The sequence below is a fragment of the Tachypleus tridentatus genome, chromosome 3, assembly GCF_004210375.1.
Source record: "Tachypleus tridentatus isolate NWPU-2018 chromosome 3, ASM421037v1, whole genome shotgun sequence".
NCBI classification, from domain to species: domain Eukaryota; kingdom Metazoa; phylum Arthropoda; class Merostomata; order Xiphosura; family Limulidae; genus Tachypleus; species Tachypleus tridentatus.
The window spans coordinates 89018996-89042471 of record NC_134827.1 but is presented as its reverse complement, the minus strand read 5'-3'; the positions used below and the strand labels follow the sequence as shown (position 1 = coordinate 89042471).

Below are 23476 nucleotides of genomic sequence, written 5' to 3'. Positions count from 1 at the left end.
TGCTAGACATACTACCTGTAATGATATAAGTTTTTACTAATGTGGCACATTCTGATTCATTGGATAACATCCAATCATTCTGGTATAGTACACTTTCACGGAATAAAGGGGTAAAATTCTCGCAGTATTGGCCTTTTTACCATTTCCTTACACTGTTTCATAATTATTTCCATTACTTTACATACATATCAATTCTTAAATGATATGAGTTAGTACATTAAATTATGGAAATATATATTTCATGGAATATCATAAAATATCGATAAATTTTATTCACTACTTAATAACAATCGGTATAAAAACTTCAATAGATATTGTTATAAAAACTATTCATAAAAAATTTCAGGAAACAGTTTCCACATCTGTGTGCTTGTCTCACTATTAACTTGAAATAACCTAAGTTCAGTTTTGATTTTGAAATAAATAAGGCGAATTGAAATATGTCTTTTATTACAGCTTTATAATAATTGTATATTTGATGCAACATAGTTGATAACATTATACATAAATTGGGCAGTATTTTAAAACATTAGAAAGTATATAATTATTATTATCAAAATATAATCATAATTCTACAATGTAAGACGGTCTCACGTAAAGGTTGCTTTATTTTAACTTTTAAATGTAGTAGCATTTTCCTCGATATTTAGCAATGAAAGCCATACTAATCATAATAGTTCAAATATAGACGTTAAGTGTTTTAAATAAACCTCATGCCCACTATATACCACAGCTGATTACACGTGCAAAAGCAATGCCAAGTACAATACAACAACAGTCTTAATTAGGTTGTAAATCATTATTGCATGCCACCGGATGCACCATTTCCTAATGTAGAAACTTACATATATGTGTATGGTATATGTCCTTATTAAAATTTTTAACACAGTGAAAAAGTAATTACCTTAATACTTCTAAAAATACTCACAATTTTTTGCATGGTTCAAAGGCCTTTTCTCTTGATTTAGTTAGACCTCAATGTAATGATAGACTTGCTTCATCATTTTCAGTTATTTCTATAGCTATCCCAAGGGTGTTCTTATCTAAAGCAAAACCCGCTTAGGTACTCGCTTATAACACCTGGTTCCACTAGCTTATGAGTGACAACATGAACACAGTTTCAAACGCATCGCTCCTGGGATCCTTAGATGTCCAAGGAATACTAAATCCGATGCCAGCTTCTGATTAAGTAACTCTGAAAACCTACTCCTAGACTTCAATCGTATCTGGATGATATTATTTGGGTGTTCTAACCTCAGATTATGCCCCCTTGTAAATGAAACATATCATATAGATAAGATTCCCACTCCGATCCTGCCAATCAAGTTTGATCCTTCTAGCTCCAGAAGCAGGAGTTAAGTGGGCATATATAAACATATACATACACACACACTCAAAGCTCAATTTGTATTAATAGAGAATGCTATAATAAAGTAGTAGATTACACCTGAGGCGCATTTGCAATAGGTATATCTACTATCCGATCCAAAAAATATCCAAATCCGATACAATATCAGAAACCGGACATTCAAAATCTGACAAAAACAACTATTTGCCACATCTCTAGTAAAAACAAAAATATACTGGTTTTAGGAACAAGATAGAAAAGAGAATGCTACTATCCAATACTAATGTGCAATTGTCAGTATTTTTAAGGTTGAAATGGCGAGCACGTTTAATGCGACCGGGATTTGAACCAGCTACCCTCGGATTAGGAGTCGAACGCCTTAACCCACCTTGCCATGCCGGGCCTATTACTATTTGAATTATTTTTTTTAAAGTAAGCGAGAAAATTTCGTATTGCAACCTAGATAATATTACTCATAAATCACGTAATCCAAGTAAAATAAACACTTTCAGTATTATAAGTTAAACTTGGAACGTTTTAAAGGCAAATTTGAAATTAAAATATTAATAATCAAACGTGACTACGAATTATAATTTTATATATAATACAAACCAATTTTAGAATGCAGTTGTAAAAAGAAGAAATTAAGTATTCTAAGCTTGAATGTGTCAACACGTAAGAAAACAGTTTTATATTTTATACATTTCTAAATTCTGAATTAATATCGCTTACCAATTGGTATAGTAATGAAAATATTTTGAAATTAAACCAAAACCATGCCTAGCAATGTGTTTTATTTTGAAAATAAAATTACAACTGCAAGTATAACAAAATATTAATACTTAGGATTAAAATGTATTTATATGTATTCTGTCCATCGTCGGTATCAAAAACCGATTTTCAGCATTATGAGCCCTCGGACTTCTTTGCAAGTAACAAGCATTTGTTTCTAGCTAGACCGCTTCTTTTAAAAAATACATCGTGTTTTTATAGGTCGATAATAAGAGATAAATTTTATTAAGCATGTTTTAAGACAATGTTAGAATTATAAAACTTAGGTTAACTGGTACGGATTTACAAAGCTAAAACAAGGGGTTCGATTCTTCTCGGTGGACTCAGCAGGTAGGCCGATATGGCTTTGCTATAAGAAAACACACGCTATTTAATAATATTGGGTAGAGTAATAAGTCGTATGAATGACTTAACATTACATAAGTTTCATAGAGAAACCAAACCCATTGCCCAGAGGTTAGCAAAGGTTAAACGCACAAATAAAAGTTTTCCGTCATAACATCCATCCGACCACAGGCTGGTTCTACATTCGTTTGAAACTCAATGATATATATATATATTATTATGAATATTTTCTTTATTTAAGTATCCCGATGGATTGTAGATTACATAACAAATATGATAAGTTCATTTTATCTCAGCGTGGACTCTTCTCATAGTGAACAGAAATGTGACTGACACCAGAAGGATGAAACGGGAAACTTTAATTCAAACAGTTTTATTTTATATTTGATCTCATTTAACAGAAAAGTTATTTAGGTTGTTCACTTTCGCTGAAGATAGCCCTTTTACTAAGACAATTTAAAATATGCTTTGAAAATGTTTATGTGGACACTGTGTGGTTAGTTTAGGATTGATACTTAGCTGTTTCTCAAAGCTAATATGAAATGTGTATCCCAGTTGTTGACTACTTCTAATAAAGTTCTGGGCGCGATTTAGACCAGATAAATCAAGAGCTCAGTGTTTTTGAAGTTTCTGAGATATACGCTGTTCGTTCATAAAGAAAACACGTAGCACTAAAAAAACAATTAATTAGTTAATAGCCAGTAACATACATTAAGGTCGAACCAAACATTTAACGTACCTAAAAACTTAATTTATCGTAATCATACATGATTTCAAAATTATTTTAATTCTGTCTGTATAATACAATATTAAAAATTACAGCCGTAGTATAAATTTTAATATATGTTAAAATGTTTTACATTTTAAATTTCAGCAGACTAGCAGATTCTCTAGGGTGTGGTTTGATAAATGACTTAAAGAGGCCAATTAAGATTTTAACAACAGAAAACAAACAAATAAATATCTGCTTGTTTGGTGAATTATCATACTCAAATATTCACTGTTTAAATTGTTATTCGTTATGGTTCACACATATCCGATAATTAAACAGGAAACTAATGGTTTTTTTTTTCTTTTTTTACTTTCGCACAAAAATGCATGAGGGTTATCTGCGCTAGCTGTCTTTAATCCTTTTGCAAGGTCTGGTCAACATTATCTACATTGCTATCTAAATAATATTTAAAATCTTTGCTGGCAATAATAGGAATGAAGTATGTTTTGAAGTGTACTAATTTGTTTTTCTTTACCTAAATAATAAGGGTTCAAATTCATTGAATTTGTTGAAATATAGAAATTAGCCATGGAAGTATAACGAGAATTATTCCATAAAAATTTTATTTATTTCACCAACACATTTAAAAAAAACAAACAGCAATATGGGACTCAAGCTGACAATTTATAAAGTATCCATAAAATTTTTATTCAGAAATACTCTCATTCCACGAAAAATATAAAATGTATGTTTTTATAAGCTGTACAGGTTTTATGTGGCGTTAGGTGTGAAAAATAAATTTATCTAAATTTTAGGCGCTGTTTATTATGTCAGATTTTGAGGTTTTTCAGATCTTCTTTATATTTCGGTAAATGATGACTTCAGCAAGAAAGCTGAAAACCCACAACCTTATTTCAGATGAAAGAGTATCAAGGTTTTTATATATATATACAGCATATGGCACCGATCAGTTTTACGCAGGTGGCGACTAATCTCTCTAAGTATAGCCACAACAATGAAGCATAAATATTAATCTGCACTCTTCTCAAATGTTATACACGTAACTACGTCACCACACTTCAAAACGTAATGTAACACTCTACGTTAACAGTACGGATACAGCCAGCAAAACTGAAAATTTACACTGCCTCTTTACAATGAATCCTTATAATAAACACAAAGTTGAAATTTAATCTAAATTATCTGATGGAAAACGTAATGGAAATCTATAATGTCTTTTATAACATCATCCATGGTAAGTGCAATCAAGCATCCTATCAGCCAAGGAAATAAATTATTTTAATTCTACACTTACTTCTGGGTTACTCGGCGAGTGAAAATTTCATGCAACGAATATATTTGACTATATATGATGAAACAGTTACTGCAAAGAGTTTTTCACATGAGTAACTGGATTTTCTTATAAAGCCTAGACGAAGAAAACTAACCTTAACATTATATTTGACACCTAGTTGAAGAGAATTCTACAACCGATCTTTTCTTTAAAATTTAGATTTCCAGAGCCCTAATCCTAGCTACTCTTCAAACCTACAGGGGTCGGAGAAAAGGGGCCTCCTTGAAAATCTTGTTAATTTGTTATATCTTTTATTAGATAACAAAAAACTATGCAAAACTATATGTTTTTATAACGTATTCGACGAAATCTGTTCATGTATGACATCAAACTTTAAGTTTGAACATTTGTTTTTGTAAATATCTGAACTTTTCATAATTTTAGTTACATATTATGATAAAAAGTATTGTACACCTGCTGTAATTTCTTAGAGCTTCATATGCCAATTAGCCTCTTCTTGGTCATCTTGTACTGAACAGTTATATATTTTTGCTATTCATTCTTCTCACCTCTTTTACCAATAACAAGTGTCCTATGATGGCCTTATTTGTGATTTCTAGTTTCATTATGACATCATTTCAGTATGACAGTATTTCCTGTCGGGGTCTGTCTCTTCCTGTAGATTTTAACACCAGTAACCATAAAAAGGGTTGCAAACTTCCATATTATTGTGAGAACAGTATAGAATTTTTTATTATAGATTCAGCTATTAAGATATAATATCTACTGGAAGTATTTGTCTCTAAAATGTAGCTTACTAGAATTGATGTTAGAGTAGCTCACTGGAATTGATGTTAGAGTATCTTTATGTTTCGCTCTTTTATTTTATGGTACCACGTCTTTTTTCTTAACTTGTTAACCATTATGATCCAGTCATTGCATTTACTAAAGATTAAGTACATTATGAGTTGACCACCAACTCTATTTATTAACCTGCGAATATTTCACAGAATAATTAACTTGCTTTTCCATTTTCTATAGTTCAAGAGTAAAGTAATTTATCTTTGCCAGTTCTCCTGCAGTCTTCTTATCCTTCATTTCTCACCTCAAACTCTATAACGACACAAGGTTCTTTGAATAAGGTTCTTCTTTGACTCCTTGGAAGGATAATCTTTCACATAGAAGAAATTATGTTGAAGAGTATTATGATATCTCAGACTAACTAACAGATATACAACATCACAAAAACGTCATAAGAATATCTTCTTTATCTCTTAGTGTAACATCAACTGGGTGATTAGGAACAAATGTGTTATGAATAAATGTTCCTAATTACCTCCATTGCGGGTTGATTATGGACAAACATTAAGAATTATCTGCAGTTTCTTCCTCTATTTCACTGGAGGTCATAGGAACAAGTAAAATATGTTTAATTATATGAAACACGTATAAAAAGTTACATAAGTTTACAAAAAGAGCATGTTTCATTTTATTTATCTAACAACAATGAACAGAATAATGCATCAGAAACATTGATCTTACCACTAAGGCCAATAAATGTATGTTTCTTTGTGAATTAGATTGCCCTGAATACCATTAGACATCTTTTAAAAATGTTATTGCAATCAAATTGTACTTATTGCATTCACATTTTTAGCGACTTATAATTTCTAACACCCTGAAATTAGTTAAATGATAATTTAGGTTTAGAAGTTAAATACATTTCCATATGTATCCAATTTATGATTCTTGCCAACAAGATTGATACACACAGTATTCTTTTATAATACAAATATATTTTACTATACATATAATAACACAATTTTCAATAACGGTTATTACAAATTATAATATATGTACAAAAGGTTTAGAAACTTACAAATAATATCGGGTATTCCATCTGGTTTGGAGCTTCCTTAAAATATTATCGAGAGTTCGCGATGGACAAATTAGTTTTGGGCAGATGTAGATACAGTTCACTTTATAGGAGCTAGCTAGCTCTGTATTCTTCTTTCTTCGTCATCTACATGCCAAGATTTCCACCACTGAAATTTTATATAGTTTGTATTGTTCGCAATTTGAAGTTCCCAATTAATAAGCATCGTGTCGATCACAGTTGTAGCTTTCAATAGTTTATAGTATCCCAACTACAGCAAACCAATAATATTTACGGTCTCTTCGCGCGTCGCGTTTGCTATATTTATAGTTGTGAGGTAAGTTTTTAGAAATTTCAGTTGGCACAATAATATAGACAATACACTAATGCTTACCTATAGACATATATTGTTGGTTCTTACACTCAGATTCTTCTACAGGAGGCCTGGCATGGCCAAGCGCGTAAGGCGTGCGACTCGTAATCCGAGGGTCGCGGGTTCGCGCCCGCGTCGCGCTAAACATGCTCGCCCTCCCAGCCGTGGGGGTGTATAATGTGACGGTCAATCCCACTATTCGTTGGTAAAAGAGTAGCCCAAGAGTTGGCGGTGGCTGGTGATGACTAGCTGCCTTCCCTCTAGTCTTACACTGCTAAATTAGGAACGGCTAGCATAGATAGCCCTCGAGTAGCTTTGTGCGAAATTCCAAAACAAACAAACAAACAAAATTCTTCTACAGTTTTAGTGTGATAGGTGTGAATTTCGCAATACACATTTAAGAGCAAAAGGTATGTACATTTATAAATACAAATTTAACTTAAACAAACACCATTATTAAAATAGATATGTGATAGTAAATCCGTTACAGCCATGTAAATGATGAAGGTTTGGACATCATTGCATCTCCCAAAGTAAAACGATCTCACTAAGAGGTATGTACAGAAAGTTCAAATGTATCATAACAAAGCTTATTAGTTTTGAATAGACCAGAAGAAGTGATCAAGGACTAATAAAAACTGTCGAGGACTGTCCATTGAACTTGATTTTTTTGTGTGAAAGGCAACATTCATTGTAGACATCATGCATAGTATTTTATTTAACCTGGTTTAAGATAAACATTGTCTGATGTAAAGGCAATAGCCACAAGAAGTTGCTTTGTTAGAAAGGAAGTGGCATCGCTAAATGATTGTGAATGGCTAATATAATGGCACTCACCTGCTTCATGATAACCATTATATGATGTTTGAATGGACAACTGTCTCATCATTTAGCATTTAAATTCACATAACTATCAAACAGATCTAGATAAGTTGTAGCCTTATTTTTAAAGAAAAATATCTCACCTGTTTGTTTCTCGCAAAAAAGGCTAAGACTAAAAGCGAAGTACCAACTGAATAGGAGAAAATTATGGCCTCTGCAAACAGAACACTAAACACCAGAATTATTGAGATTCAGTTATGTGTACATCTAACTTAAATGTGATCATCAAACGTTGACTACAGCATGCCATTGGCTTGGGAATGACACCTGATAATGGACCTACAGCAATGGATGAATAAATAATACAGATAGTAGTACTGTACAAACAGAATGGAAATATAGCTTCTAGCTTTCTCAGCTCTGTCCAACTTTTTGGTTTTAGAAGCATTTTTGTTTCAAAATATGTATGACGTTCATGTGATAGTGGATTTACTGGGAATATGAGGCCTATATGTTGGCATGGCATCTGTTTAGAATAATAGTATGAAGCAAAGAAAATTCTTTTATTTCATACATGCACTAGAATTCTGTATATGTTTGTGTATATCTATGAACATAGTTACTTGCTTGATTACTGCGCAGTTGATCATATGAATGTAACATTGGAAACACGTGAATAAAGTTATAGTGTGTGTTAATCAAGTAAAAAGAACATAGGTTAAAATTAATTCGGTTCTTACGAGAAACGTGTATACACGCACACACATCTAAAGTGTATATATACGTACATACATATAGTCAAGTTAAACAAAATCAAGAGGAAAGACTGCTTTAAAATAGTAAATCCATATTCTGAACAAATCAAAAGGATTCTAAGGGTACAAGCTATAATGTGAGATATAAAATGTAGTCTTGGTTTTGGAGATGATGAGTAAATAGAACTCACTTGAGCTGAGGATAAATCGTCTGTTTGTTATTCTCAATGAAAATGAATAATAATAATAAAACAAAAAGAAATAGACATTAAGAGAACAAGATATGGATGATAAACCCCACAATGTCTCACATGTATATCACCTTTTACTGTTCCGCAGACAGTGGTAGAAAGGCTAGTGCTCTCCAAAATAAAAATTAATTTCTCTTTCTTAAGAAGATTCAGTTTCGTTAATGTGCCACACTCCTGATTTTTATTTCAAGTGTTTTTGATTACTTTGGACTGAGCACTGTATCTTATTTATGAAATATTAATTTAATTATAGTTTTGGTACAAATATGTTACTGAGTTTTGTGAGTTTGTGCTGTATCTTGACCTTTTCAATGGTTGATTTGTCTCCAGATAATGGGTCCACTGATCATGCTAGACATGTATTAAAACTCTATCATATCATTAAGCTTACATTCATGGTAATTCGAGACGATCTGAAAGGAAAGGAGAAAGCTAACATAAAACAAGTCAAATGTGAATGACTGAACCATAAAAACAATAATTTCAACACAGAAGTTATTCTACAACTCTGATCTAGTTCCATATTTGAAGCCTATCAATATATATTTTAACATGGTTATTAACTGTTTATATATATCTTTCCTGGAGTCCATGCTGTACTATTCTAAATAAGGCTAGTGTTTGTGACTTTATGTTCACTCCATAAGTATGAATGTAGGTATTTTAACAATAACAAATACTGTATTACTTCTAGACTCTACCCCTAATGGTGCATAAACATATTAGTCCGCCATACGATTGTTTTGTACTTAAACCAATCCGATAAGTTTAATCAGAATAATTATAACTATTACAGGCATCTGTTCTCAAACTGAATCTGAACAGATAAAGAGGGGAGTTTAATTATTCGTCATCTTGAACACAGTGTTTTCAGAGGGCTTGGTTTGTTTGTTTGTTTGGTTTGAATATCGCGAAATGCTACACCAGGGTTATCTGAGCTAGCCGTCCATAATTTGGAAGTGTGAGACTGGAGGAAAGGCAGCTAGTCATCACCACTCACCGACATCTTTTCGGCTACTCTTTTACCAACGAATAGTGGGACTAATAGTCACGTAATAACACCCTTATGGCTGAAAGGACGAGCATGTTTGGTGCGACGGAGATTCAAACCCGCGAACCTCAAATTATGAGTGGAATGCCTTAAGCACCTGGCGATGCCGAGTTTTTTTTAGTGCGATAACATTGTTAGTTTTACAGTATAATTCGATGTTTGAAATAGTAATTTATTTTATTGTTAGCACGTTGTAATAACGAAATGCACTAATGTCGTTGTGCTTTCCTTAAGTTCTAATAAATGTGTTGAGCAAAAAATATTTCACACACAGATATTAAAAATATCTTGTTTTCTACTTGGTACTCATGACAAGGTCACACAGATATTGCCTAATAATGTAATAACTTACGGTTATCACATGTATATATTGTGAGAATTACGAAACCAGGATCCCTTCACTAAAGGAATTGTTTTTTTTTATATATCCTCCTCTGACGAAGAATGGCCGAAAGTACTTAAGACTTAGTGTTATAAAGAGTATACGATTTCTATCTTAAATATATGCTACTCTTGAAACAAAAGTGTGTTGGTTATCGAGTTAACATTTATATAACAATTTTAGTAAAAGCACATAAGTGTATTTTACTGCTAAAAAATTATAGAATGATTTTAGTAGTTGCTCACGTATTCGCCTCGTAACAACTCAGTCACAATATTTAGTTTCCACAAAGCTCCCATCTCTTACTCTCACGCGCTGATGCACAAACAAGCAATGCGCATGCGTTGTTTCCTCTGTCATGAACCACATGTACATCTACTGTCATTTCATTCGGCCTCTCAATTAGATTGTCTGGCAACACATCAAAATTTTCTTGCTAACTGTACGTTCTGGTCTGTTTTTTGTCAAAAGATATTCCCTCTAACGAGTGTTCGTTAGTCAGAACTAACTGGACTTACTAGTACCTTGTACTACTTGCAACTCACCCTGACCCACTAATTTTACATTAAATGTTCATGTTAAAAAGACAGCAGGCATAAACAAGCTCCTGAGAGTGACGTTTGCGAAACTAAACGTAATAAGAATTAATATGTAAGGATAATCTGACAGTAATCTGTATCTATTTTGTACCACGAAACTGTTAACTATAAATCTTTACATGCGCTATACTTTAAGAATCTTCTTTAATATACGTAAAGGCAAGTGCTAAGAATTTGCTAGAAGGAATATAAGGAAGATAAAGCAAAATTATATTTTTTCTTCAAAAGCGTACGGTTTGATTCAGCAAAAATATAAGACAGGAATTCTAAATATATTAAAACAAGACTGTTTGTTACTTTAAAAACAAGATTAAGACAAAATGATTTAGAAATATAAAATGTCGATTAAAACAAAGAAAGAGTGTGACCATTTCCCGAGAAAATTCATTAAATGTTTATAGAACTTTGAATTTATTAAAAATTTGCAATTAAAATGGTCGGTGAAATTATAAAGAATCTCCCGAAAAATATTTTTCTCTGTATTTTCATAAGAGTGTTGTAATAAATAATATACTTTACTTTTGATGGTTTAATGATATTGGTTGATTAGCTGGAATTTTGCGCTTTGCTTCACAATAAGTTGTCTGCGCTCTGCTTCCCACCAGGGTAGTTATTATATAGAGATCGGAATTATTGATGTCTGACAGTAGTTGATTTTGTCTGAATATTAATAGTTAACGTAGCCTTTATGTTTACAGCATATTCTTCAACTTTTATGCTAGTGATAAAAAACGTTTCTCGAGACTTGTTATATTTTGATCTGTTATCAATTGTAACGAACAGCAATGTCTGTTACTGTTAAAATATATAGTCTATAGTGCAATAGATATAGCTATAACAGATATTTTCCAGTGTTGTATGATAAATTATGTGTTGTACTATTGTTGAGAATAGCAATGTCTGTGTATGGCTGTCTTTGATATTGCTTGACTCTGAATTCCAAGTAGAAGAAAACTAGTTAACATCATAAACAACACAAATACATAAAGTTTTGAATGGATTACAAATGGTCATCTTTGTATATTTATATGAGAAGGAATAAGTTTTGAGAAACCTGCCTTCTTTATACTCTGAAGCCTGAGGCAAGAACGCATGCGCAGAGTTTGAAAATTGTGTTCGCATCATATGCAACCTCTTGTGGCAAACAATTTCAAAATTATTTAAAAGTTACATATCATACATTACAGCCATATGTAGTTGTTATCCAAGCCATAAAAGAAAAGAAAAAAACAGATCTGAAGTATTTATAGTAAAATAATAGTATCCCAGTGGTAAGTCTGAATGTTTTTAAGGTAAAAATCGGATTTTGGTACTCGTAGAAGTTATAGTTAGCTAACTACGTATATTTGTGCTTAATAACAAATAAACAATTACAGTAAAATTATAAATAAAGAATCAAGACATGAGTAAAGAAATTAAGCATGTTAATGTTGAAAATGAAAAAAAAAAATGCCTAACGAGCTTAATTAATACACAAGATTGGAAACCTAACACAAAGGTAAAGAATGTTTCATGATATAACAAAGAATCGGTTTTCTCTTTTAGTGTACATGTAGCCGAACGACGAATGTCATTTAGTTAAAAAAAAAAACAAATTATACTGCGTGTAGGAGTATGAAAGAAGAATCAATGAGCAATGCACTAGCTTGACTATATCAAGACTCAAGGCTGAGGAATCTTCGAGAAACAGATTATGATTTTGAAGGAACAGTACACTCAAAGTATCTATTAATTAGAATGATTCTTAAAGAGTTTGACAACAAGATGCCTAGTGAAGTCTGACAAATTCGTTTGGATTGTTTAGAAGTTAAACAAAGCCATACTGATGGAATGAAAGGAGCTGTTTGTGTCTTTAGGTCAGGAATAGAATAGAAAATTAATTCTACATGAATACATGAACTTGCGAATCAAGAAATTCCGCTCGGCAGGGTCAAATACTTAACTGTGGCACTGTGTTTGTTTGGGAAAAAAGCCTATACCAGACAGCTGCTGACATTAACCAGTCACCAAGGCATGCTCTGAAATGAAAGAAACTTGAACATGTACGCTACGCTAGTAGCCACTGGATTCAAAAGTAATACTTCAAGATGATAATGTAAATGATTTCCAAAACCAATATTGATTCATGGTCAAAGTGTGAAAGGTAGTTATGTGTTCATGAAGATTTACTATGTCAAGTTTATGACTAACACCTACTGCTGATATTAGGTTAAACCAACTAACAAGAGAAAATTCTCTGGGAGTTCTTTTGGATAGAAGAAATGGGCACACATAATTGACATGTTTTCAAAATACCTTTAAGTTTCTAACATGGGTTATCTCAAAATTATAGAACCGAAGATTCTCAGCCACTAACCAGAATTAAGATGAGTTTACAAGTTATTATCTCTTCTTGCTCAGTAAGAATTCTCTAATTACATGTACCCAAATATCTTTCACTCCACATTTATACCCAAACAACAAATCCAGAATGAGATCCAATGGAAAACGAAAAAAAGGCTATCACTAATAATCAGACCAATACCAGTGTAGTGAAGACAGCTCCCCGCTCTTAAAACGCCAATGTTCCCACCATGAAACAGCTATAAAGATCACCATCCCAACAATTGTACATGAAACGTAAAATTCAAATTCCTAAGAATCAAGGATGTGTAACGTGCAGGAAGAACAAATGGGCAAATGTAAATTTATCGATCTCTTTTTCATCAGTGGAGAAATCCATTTATAAACTTTTACCTGTTTTTTGTAAGATACAACAAGAGAATAAAAAAATTCAACTGGCAAAGAAAAGCAAAGACTCAGGACAGCTTTTCGAGAGGTTCTGGAATTCATTTATTCAGGGAATCTGGCTATCTGAGTGAGTTAGGCATAACGTGAAAACTGTAAGTATATCCTATTTGATGATATTATTTAACCATTTATCATAATTATCAGTCTCCAACATTCTGTAATTGTTAATACCTAGCAATCTCATAATATAACTAATGATTTGTACTTTTTGTATGCTCATTGATACTAGAAGCTTTCATTATAGGACTGTTGATAATTGCTATCTGTACGACACTGATTATGACAACCTGCAGAGCTGGAGTATGTTGATACCTAGCAGCATCTAGCATCTGACTGTTGATAACCTCTATCATCATAGTTGTATTTTGTTGATAACTAATGGAATACGAAGTTGTTGATAACAGATATTTGTATTTTGTTAATATCTAGCAGCATCTAACATGACATTGTTGATCACTGCTATCTGTATGTTTGTTGATGTCTAACAGCATTCACTATTGAATTGTTGATAACGACTACCTGCGAAGTTACAATTTGATAAAACCTAGTAGCATACAGTATGGGCTTATTGATAAACACTATCTGTACAGTGGTATGTTTGTTGATATCTATCAACATTTGCTGTATGATCATTAATAACCACTATCTGTGGAATTGTATGACTGACATCTAGCAATATCTAATATGCAATTATTAATAACCATCATTTTCAGGGCAATTATTGATCTAGCGTAGGAGTTTACTGTTTTTATTTATGTTTATATGCCCTAGAAGGTGAACTGTAATAGCTATTGGTAATATATTTTAGTATCTATCATTTTACAGTTGATAAATACCAAATATTTTGTATAATGGATTTATACAAGAATTCTGACATCTTACAGATAAGTACGATTTAACACATAATTGATGACCAGTATAGAAGTAGTACTTATTTATTTGTGTTGAACTTGTGATTATAGAAATTACTTAAATCTAGCATCACATAGCAATTATTTGCTCTTGACCAGAGAAGAATTTGTTATAGTACATTTTTGAAATATGCCTATGCTTTATTGATATTTTATGAAACATTTGAATATTAACTCAGGTCCTACTTGCACATATTGACTTTTTGATACCTCCAGATAATACAGTATCAAGTCTCCTCAATGAACTCCAATCTTTTGAAATTTCATGGTATTTGAGATTGACTTTAGGAGTAGGAATTTGAAATGCCTTCTTGATGCAAAGATAGTCTTTGTTTTCCATCTCGAGTACTTGGTTGATGGGTAAAGCTGTTCATCGATCTCTAGAACTCAATCAAGGTTTGAGATTCAGGAGAGAACTTCCACTAGATCCTACCACCTTTTTGAAATCTTTCAGAGGAACTAGTGGAGTGTCGTTAGACCAAAGAATACAATACTATGGAAACTTCAAAGAAATACTGTAGAGGGCATAACATTTACAGTAAAAGTTGTTTCAGTGATGCTGTACATAAGTTATCAAATACTTTAAAGACATAGGTTGCAATTTTGAATAGCTATATACCAGAAGACCACTGACACCTATTGAAATTACCACTAAAGTCAGACACACTATAGCAGAGCAAACCAGAGCAAGTGCATCACGTAGGTGCAACAGCGCATGTTATATCACCTAATGTCTGGATTTACTAATTTCAAGTATTTGTAAGGATCATTGTTCAGCTCTGCAAATATTTTCTTACAGGTTGCATCATGTAAACTCATTGAAAGAGCTGGAATTGGATTTAATCCCAAAGTTAATTTTGAATTGTCAAACTTAGCAAGTTTATGACCAACGGTTTGGCAATAACTTATGGACTGATTAAGCACACTTTATCTTTTCTGGAAGTTTCAACATCCACAACTTCATTTCCTTTTCAAAAATTATTCCACGTATAACTTTTTTCTGCACACTTCTATGATGCTTAGTGGCAATATGTCGTAGTCTCATAACTAGCTTTGTTACAGAGTCATACTTGTTTGAAGAATTATCAGCACTTGGACTGTAAATCTGCACAGTCAATGATGCGTGGAACCATGCAATGCTCCCAATCAGTATAATAATTTTTAATATGCACTAAAATTTACATGCAAGATTTTACCTATCTGCATACTGTAACCTGGTGAAACATGCCTTGCAGGAGTATTTTTAGGACAACTCATTTCAATTCACTTTCCTTTATATATGTCCACCTCATTCACTGAACCTAACAACAATTGATTCTGATTGAGAGTATACTTGAAATCATGTATGTACTTTGGATAGCCTCAAATTATTATCGATTTTAAAGATTTTATTTGTCTTGGAAGTGGCAGGCAAATCAGACAAGACGTGTATTGTTTTGTAATGCTCATTGTCATTACGATGCAATGCATTCTGGATGCTAAAGGAACACATTTTTAACAGCAGATCAGTGATACTCTTAATGATGAGTGTAGTGGTATTCCTGGTGGCAACATGTGACAACAGTGACGTGTCACTGTACTGTACTATATCCATAGAAAACTAGAGAAACTGTTTGTTTATGTTTAGAGCTATTACTCTTCACTACATACACCCAAAAAATCCAACGTTTCATGATTTCGTCTAGACAACATCGTATAACTCTCCTATGGAAAACTAATTTAGTAGTTGAGCAAGCGATAGTTGAACAATACTTTATGCTGTATGTACCGTACATCCTAAGGATAATAATACCAGAAACCAAGATATAATTACTTTTGTTCTATGAGAAACCTTTCTTACAGATAGTCAAAAATCTAGTTCTCTGTTTTGGGCCTCGTATATCGACATTCTACAGAACAAAGTCACTATCTACTGAAATGATTAGTTGTCTCACAGGAAATGCTTGATATATTGCAAGAACTATTGGTTACCCCTATGATTCTCTCACTTTTGTACCCTCACAGGTGTGTACGAAACACCACCCAATCTTGAAAGAACTGGACTGACCATAAGACACTTCATTGCAAGCTATCTGGTAGCCAGACTAAACTTGGGATCCATTATATTAATTTTCCAGAGCTGTAAATAAGGAATATACCATTTATTCTTGGTTATATTGTACTTGCTAGTAACCCACAATGCCAAACACGGAGCAGATGTTTTACTTCTCTCATCTTCTAAGGTAAGAGGATTTTGCACCAGATAGTGTGAAGGATATTCCCACCTTAACAAAAATTCATTTTTCTTCAGTACCTGGTGAGAAAGAATTTTTCGCTGTTTGGGAGAGGATAATCCTTATCCTCATGTGGTACCTTATTCTTTCACCAGAAAGAATTTTTCAATGAACATTTCCACAAATATGTCTTCGTGACCTGCTAAGGCCATTGCAAGATAATCATCCGTATACCCCATTTTCATATTTGTAAATACACTGCCCATATAAATGTTCTGATTTTCAGTGGTACCACTCTTACAATTATTCAATTTAGCGTGATGGATTGCGTGATTCTCCAGTGGGTCGAATTGGTGAAGTAACTCAGTCATGAATAGGTCCTAGTCCTTTTCTTGTACTTATTCAAATACTCAAAGGAATTCAGAACCAGACCATCTTAGCTCACAAGTTTGAAATACTTCAGAATATGACCAAAACCTTCATTCACTATACCTATGAACATTCTTGACTTTACTTGGGAGGGTCTCAGCTAATGAATAGTTGATATATTGACAATATTACGGATACAAGGAAGCAGATGTAATCAAGGACTAACACTCAAATGGATAAGCAGATTTTGGTCAAGGTTAGCAAGATTATGAGTTGCTCTCAGCAGGATCAAGCTAAACAAAAGTGGTGAATAGTAACATCTCAATAGAGAAATACTTTACCTTTTGGTTTTCAATAAAATAGCTTGGTTTAACGTTATACATACACATAGATATTTGTAATTGTGTCTTTCTATTAAACGTTTTCATCTACAAATGATAAATGGAATGAACATATTTATATATGATCTTATGATTAATATGCCTAAAGGATCACTTAGAAGTTTTGTGAACAACCAGTTAGAATTTTTGCAAACTTTAGACCTTTGAGCATGTGTTTCTCAGTAAATATGTATGTGGAATGCACAAGTGTATGGAACTTAATGGAAAATAATTCATGATGTTCATATAACAGAAATGAACCAATCACCGGGAATACAAATATAAAACAATATTTCAACTAAAATACATAATTTTATACAGATGCTAGGTATGAAGTTAAATGTTAGTGCTAATTTGAAAAATTATTTAAACATAAAGTGTAAGTTATATTTTTATTACTAATGCTAAACAAATGGTTTAGTTCCAACATTGAAACATTTGGCAAGCAGGGGATTTACATGAAAGATATAAGAGTAGCAGGTAGATTCATGATACAGTTGCTCAAAAATATAGATCTATTATTTTGCTAGATATGACAAATAACATTTCAATTGAATCGAATTAAAATATTCGTTTGTTTGAATTTCGCGCAAAGCTACTCGAGGGCTATCTGTGCTAGCCGTCCCTAATTTAGCAGTGTAAGACTAGAGAGAAGGCAGCTTGTCACCACCACACACTGCCAACTCTTGGGCTACTCTTTTACTAACGAATAGTGGGATTGGCCGTCACATTATAACGCTCCAACGGCTGAAAAGGCGGGCATGTTTGGTACGATGGGGATGCGAATCCGCGACCCTCAGATCACAAGTTGAACGCCTTAACCCACCTGGCTATGCCGGGCCTGAAATATTCGTATTTAGGCAAAATTATCTGTTCAGCTGTTACTATTACATATTACCAAGCATGTGGAGTGAAGCATTTTGACAGGACTAATGTTTGCTGAGTATTTTCTGAACATTATTTTAGTAAATAGTGAATATTTTATCAACCGTCCCGGTCCGCGACGAGCAAATTAATTTTATGTTGATACACTGATACATTTCACTTAACGGGAATGCTAGCTAGCTTTTTTCTTCGAACGCGAGTTTTTCCCGACGACAATATCTAATGTGTTCGTAGAAATGCTAGCGTTCGAAGCTAATTCTCTGAAGTTCAACGGTTCGTAATGTTTGAGATCAAATCCTGTAGTTTTGCGATTAATAATCGTTAATCACAGTTATAGCTTCTGAGGCTTATAGCATACTGACTGTACCTGAAAAGTATTAATATTATTACTGTCTTTTGGCTAACCACTTTTATACGAATCGCGCAAGATTCTCGAACGTTCAACACTGTTCAAAAACAAGTGAACTACATATTGTTAATTCTTGCTCTTGAGAATCTTCTGCAAATTTAGAGAACAGGCGGGACTTGCGCAAAAAACATTCAACAATATATGTCACATGCATAAAAATTATACTGAAACAAATGTAGTTATTAAAATAAACGTATAACGGTAAGTCCGTCAGAACAGAGGCCAGATAACATGTAGAACAGTACAACGGTGTGTGTAGACTAACCAAGACAAATTAAGTAGAAAAAACTTTATTGACTGAAATTTATATGTATTCAAATGCATATTCCTCTATTAAGTTTAATTTTTAAAATGACTTCAATTTAAATATATGGATTCAACACACAGAAAACCTTTATGGTGGGATGTTTAGAGTATGTAGTTCAGTAGTGGATGCTGTTATTTCAACTTTTGGAAATTATGATTAAAATATTCATATTTATGTTGTAAACTCTGAAACTAATATTTGATATGCTTCTTTTGTAATGTTAATATCCACATCTAGTAGGCATTTGAAAGTCACGTGGCATAATTTCAAATTTTCACCTATAGTGCCAGACAATAGCATAATTCAATGTCTAAAGCATTCAAGAAGGATGAAACTTCAACTGCGGTTACATAGTTGTAGTTATAAACATAGCAGCTTATATGCAGATTTCAAAAAGTTAGTTGTGCTGAGGACTATAGTACAATTATACTTTATTTTATCACTGTGGTGTGCTCAATGGCTGCAGTGTGCTACTATCTTCATGTTACAGTTACTGCTGAAAGCCATTAAAAATACCACGACAATTTGTCCTGCCTTCAGTGTATGAAAACAACTTCTGAACTATTTCAAGAACATATTTCGTAATTTTGATTTTCATACGTGTGCTTACAACTACTAACACAAGATTTTTAATCAAATCTTTCACACGTTTCTATAATCTGTTGTAATGACCAGATATAATAGAAAAGTCATTACAACCTTTGCCACACAAATTGGTAAATTGTATATTATGCTTTTCAAAGACTTTGAATATTGACGTTGCCTTCATATTAGATCAAAGTATCACAAAATATGTCTCTTGGTTTTCTCTGATTTATGACAACTTCTCTTCTTCATCTTATTGAGCAGTATAACTTCCTGCATGTATTAGGTTGAGGAATAATTCGTGAGCGTTTTTAAATAATTTTATTCAAGCATTACATGCAAGACTATACAATACTTCAATGCATGAACACATTACACCCAAAACATTTATTATGATACTTTATTTCATGTAATACCTAGGTATATAGTATGCATTGTTTTAAACGAAATTGCAAGAAATTAAATGCGAAAACTTGACATTCCATTTAATGAGCTGAAAATGAAAGCAAACATTAAAGACATATGAAAATCAAACACACCATCTATTAGAGCAAAAAATTATCTACCAAATGACATGAAATATTTTGCGAAAGCGTTTCATTTATGAATATATTTTTTAACTTGATAAAACGCTCACGAATTATTCCTCAACCCAATATATAAAGGTACTTTTGTTGAAATTGCTCCAAGCTCCCAATCATTCAATTAATAAGGATGGCTTCAGAAATTCTTGACCAAACATTTATCAGTTTCTCCATGGCCATCTTATGAATTGTTACTACATAATGATGTTTGCCAATGCTCTAAGTGAAAAGTACAGAACAACTATTATTTATAGTCAGGCCAAGGGTGTAAGTTAAACCATTCAGATTTAAAATATATACTCTTGCTATCAAAATTAACATGTAAAAGGATTTCACTTCTGGTTCGATAGACCCACTTCTCAAATAGGTACATCGTAAAAGGCGATTCATTCATAAGGCAAAATAATTATGTTTTTCATTTGCATCATGTTCCTGGGCAGAATTGGGAGTAAGCGAAAACATGCATCAATGGACAGCAGATACTTATTAGTGTGTGATACTATAGGTGAAGGTCAATTTAGGTCAAGATGAAAACATTGTTTCACAAAATGCCGAAAGAAATACTTTTCTTACATCCATTAGATACAATTCTGAAAATATCAAATATATAAAGACATTATAGATTTATTACCTTTTGTAGAATAAATAAACTATTTTTATGTACAATTAATAAAGAATGAAGACGAATATAAAATATTACAGAATGATAATGAAAAAGTCAGAATGTTTGCAGCTGAAATGAGAAATTCAGATAATTGTATAGAAAAGTAAATTAAAGGAAAGCAGTAATTATAAGAAAGGGATTGCTTACCACAGCTAATTCAATCATTAGTACAATAATGCTTAATTTTCTTTGAATTGCCCTATGTTGCTGAACTGTTTTACATAGTATAGGTATTGTATTATAATTATATAAAATTTAAAGAATAATATTGTTAACAGCTATTCTGCTGAATAATTTAAAAGATTAAGTTAGTAGCACAATTCGTAAAAAAAAAAGTAATTTATATGTTTTAGTCATTACTGATTACTTCAATAGTTGTGTAGAAGCTTATTCACTGTTAACATGCTAACATAGCCTGAAATAGACAAAATTGACTGAATAATAAATGACATGATTCAGATGTCTCTAGGCAAGCTCACATGAATATGTCGTCTACAGTTATTGTGCCAAGTTGTAGTGGTATTTGTTTAGAGTAGACTACATCACACTTTATACCTCCACGGCTGGGATAGATAATTAGGGACTGTAACAAACCACTATGCTGAAACAACTTATAATTCTTACTTTTCAATTGCCCAAACATAGTTTTGATGTGAATGTTAGAATACATTGCCTGTTGAGTCTGACAAAACTTATAATATAGGAAATAAGTTGACATGCTCTTGTAATCATAGAAACTGTGCCTAATCGTCTGTTCCAGTCTTTCACAAATTCAGTAGTGAAGTGCTGCTCAAACACAATATGAAAAATAAACTGTGTAGAGTAAGAAAGTGTGTGCCATTTAGCTACATATTAATATGAGTTATGTTTCTGTTTATCTATTAAAGTGTTTTGTTTCCACAACCAATAGATGTTATCACATAACTGGAAAACATGTTGGCTTAGGCCAAGTGCAATTTTATGATGGCAAAAGTAAATTATTTATTATAACTGTTACGTCTAGTATGCTTGATTAAACAATATTCTTGTAGTATATAAATGACAACACTAAATCTGTCCTGGATAAATAATTATGACAGGGAAAAGCTGCATGATATTTTTAAGTTAAAGAGATCTAACATTTTGTTAAATTCTAATTTCAAATAGCCTGAAACTAAGTTAAATTGTAAATTAAATTTAAAAGTTAAGCAAATTTCAATATGAATCCAATTTATGACACTTGCCAAAAAGATTGATGCGCACAGTTTCTTTTTTTAATACACAAATACTTTAATATACAAACAGTACTCACATTTAGAATAACGATTATTACAAATAATGATCTATGTACAAAAGTTTTACAAATAAAATCGAGCCTTCTATCTTGTCTGAAACTTCTATGGTATTTTATTGAGGACTGGCGATGAGCGAATTAATTTCGAGTTGATGTCGATACAGTTAACAGGAAGCTTGCTCTCTCTGCGTTCTTTACTGACTGACTACACGTTGTGTTTTTCACTGATATAGTTATGTAATGTGTTTGTAAAAATACTAATGTCTGGTGCAAAGCCGCTGAAGTTAAATGGTATGTAATGTACATTTTTGGTCAAATGTCTGAAATTCCTGACTAATAAGCGGTAATCACAGCTATAACATTCGAGGTTTATGGGTTATGATCAGTGTAAATGACAATCGGTTGTTGGGATGCAGATACATATACATTGAAATATTGTAAGGTTAACATTAAAACCAATACTTTTTCCACAGTAGAACAATTCTTTTGGTTACATTTAGACTTTATAAGAAAAATCATAAACAGGGTGATCAATACCTTTGTCGTCTGATTGTAATAGAATGGCACCAGTACCACAAATTTCGGATTACATTAATTTTTTATTTTTCTTCAATAGGTTTGTTAATGAGATAGTGATGTCCGATTTTTTTTTTTTTACAAAACTTCTTGTAATAACACCCATTCTCAAAAATCTCATTAAAGCTATTTTTGTTGGAAGGAGTATTCACAATACAATCAACTTTGGGTTAAATTGAGAAACTTGGTCGTGGCTTACTAATATTACCTAAGTAAACAGCTTTAGCTTTATAAATACCACTTTTTCTAATGTTACAGTGAGATTTACTTTCTTGAGCCTCTAAAAATATCACATAACACACAAAAATGTTCTTCCCACGTGTCACTAAAATCACAGTATCATCAACATAAATTCCAACATGTAACAAACTGTTGAGACATTGACTCGTCATTCGCCGAAAGATTGCTTGTGAATTTTTTGCTTCCAAAAGGCATTACACTGTATTGGCATAACCCATCAGGAGTAACAAAAACAAATATTTATTTTATCTTGTCATTTAGAGAAACGGTCCAGTATTCCATTAGTAGGTCACACTTTGTGATGTATTTTGCTTTTCCAATTTTGTCAATACAATCCTCTACTCTTGGAATTGGACAGGATTCTGTCCTTGTCAAAGCTTTTGCTTTGAAGAAGTCTGTACAGAATTTAATCGAACCATCAGATTTAGGAATCAGTACAGTAAGGTGAAGATCAAGCAATTTTACTGGGTTCTATAATGCAATTTTTCATTATATAAAATAATTCTTAAGCATTTAATCGGATTAGATTCACACAATAGTGATTTTGTTTTGTAGGATAGCCGTAATTTAAATCTTTATCATAAACAATAAGGGTAGATTAGGAATGTTTGGATGTATACATTTGTATTTAATTATTAAATTGGCAAGCTGATTTTTTTCTCGAGTTTTGAATCCAGATTGACCATAGTA

The 23476-nt window shown here is 32.4% G+C and overlaps 1 protein-coding gene across 7 annotated transcripts in view; it reads left to right on the top strand.

Moving 5' to 3' along the window:
* Positions 1 to 23476, top strand: part of LOC143247431 (uncharacterized) — a 40736-nt gene that overhangs the window by 2954 nt on the left and 14306 nt on the right. For 4 of the 7 annotated variants that reach the window (XM_076495511.1, XM_076495512.1, XM_076495515.1 and 1 more), the window contains one exon: positions 13351 to 13482. The exons of the other annotated variants lie outside the window; for them this stretch is intronic. The gene's annotated coding sequence lies outside the window, so the exon portion shown is untranslated. The remainder of the gene's footprint in view (positions 1 to 13350; positions 13483 to 23476) is intronic. 7 annotated transcript variants of the gene reach the window in all.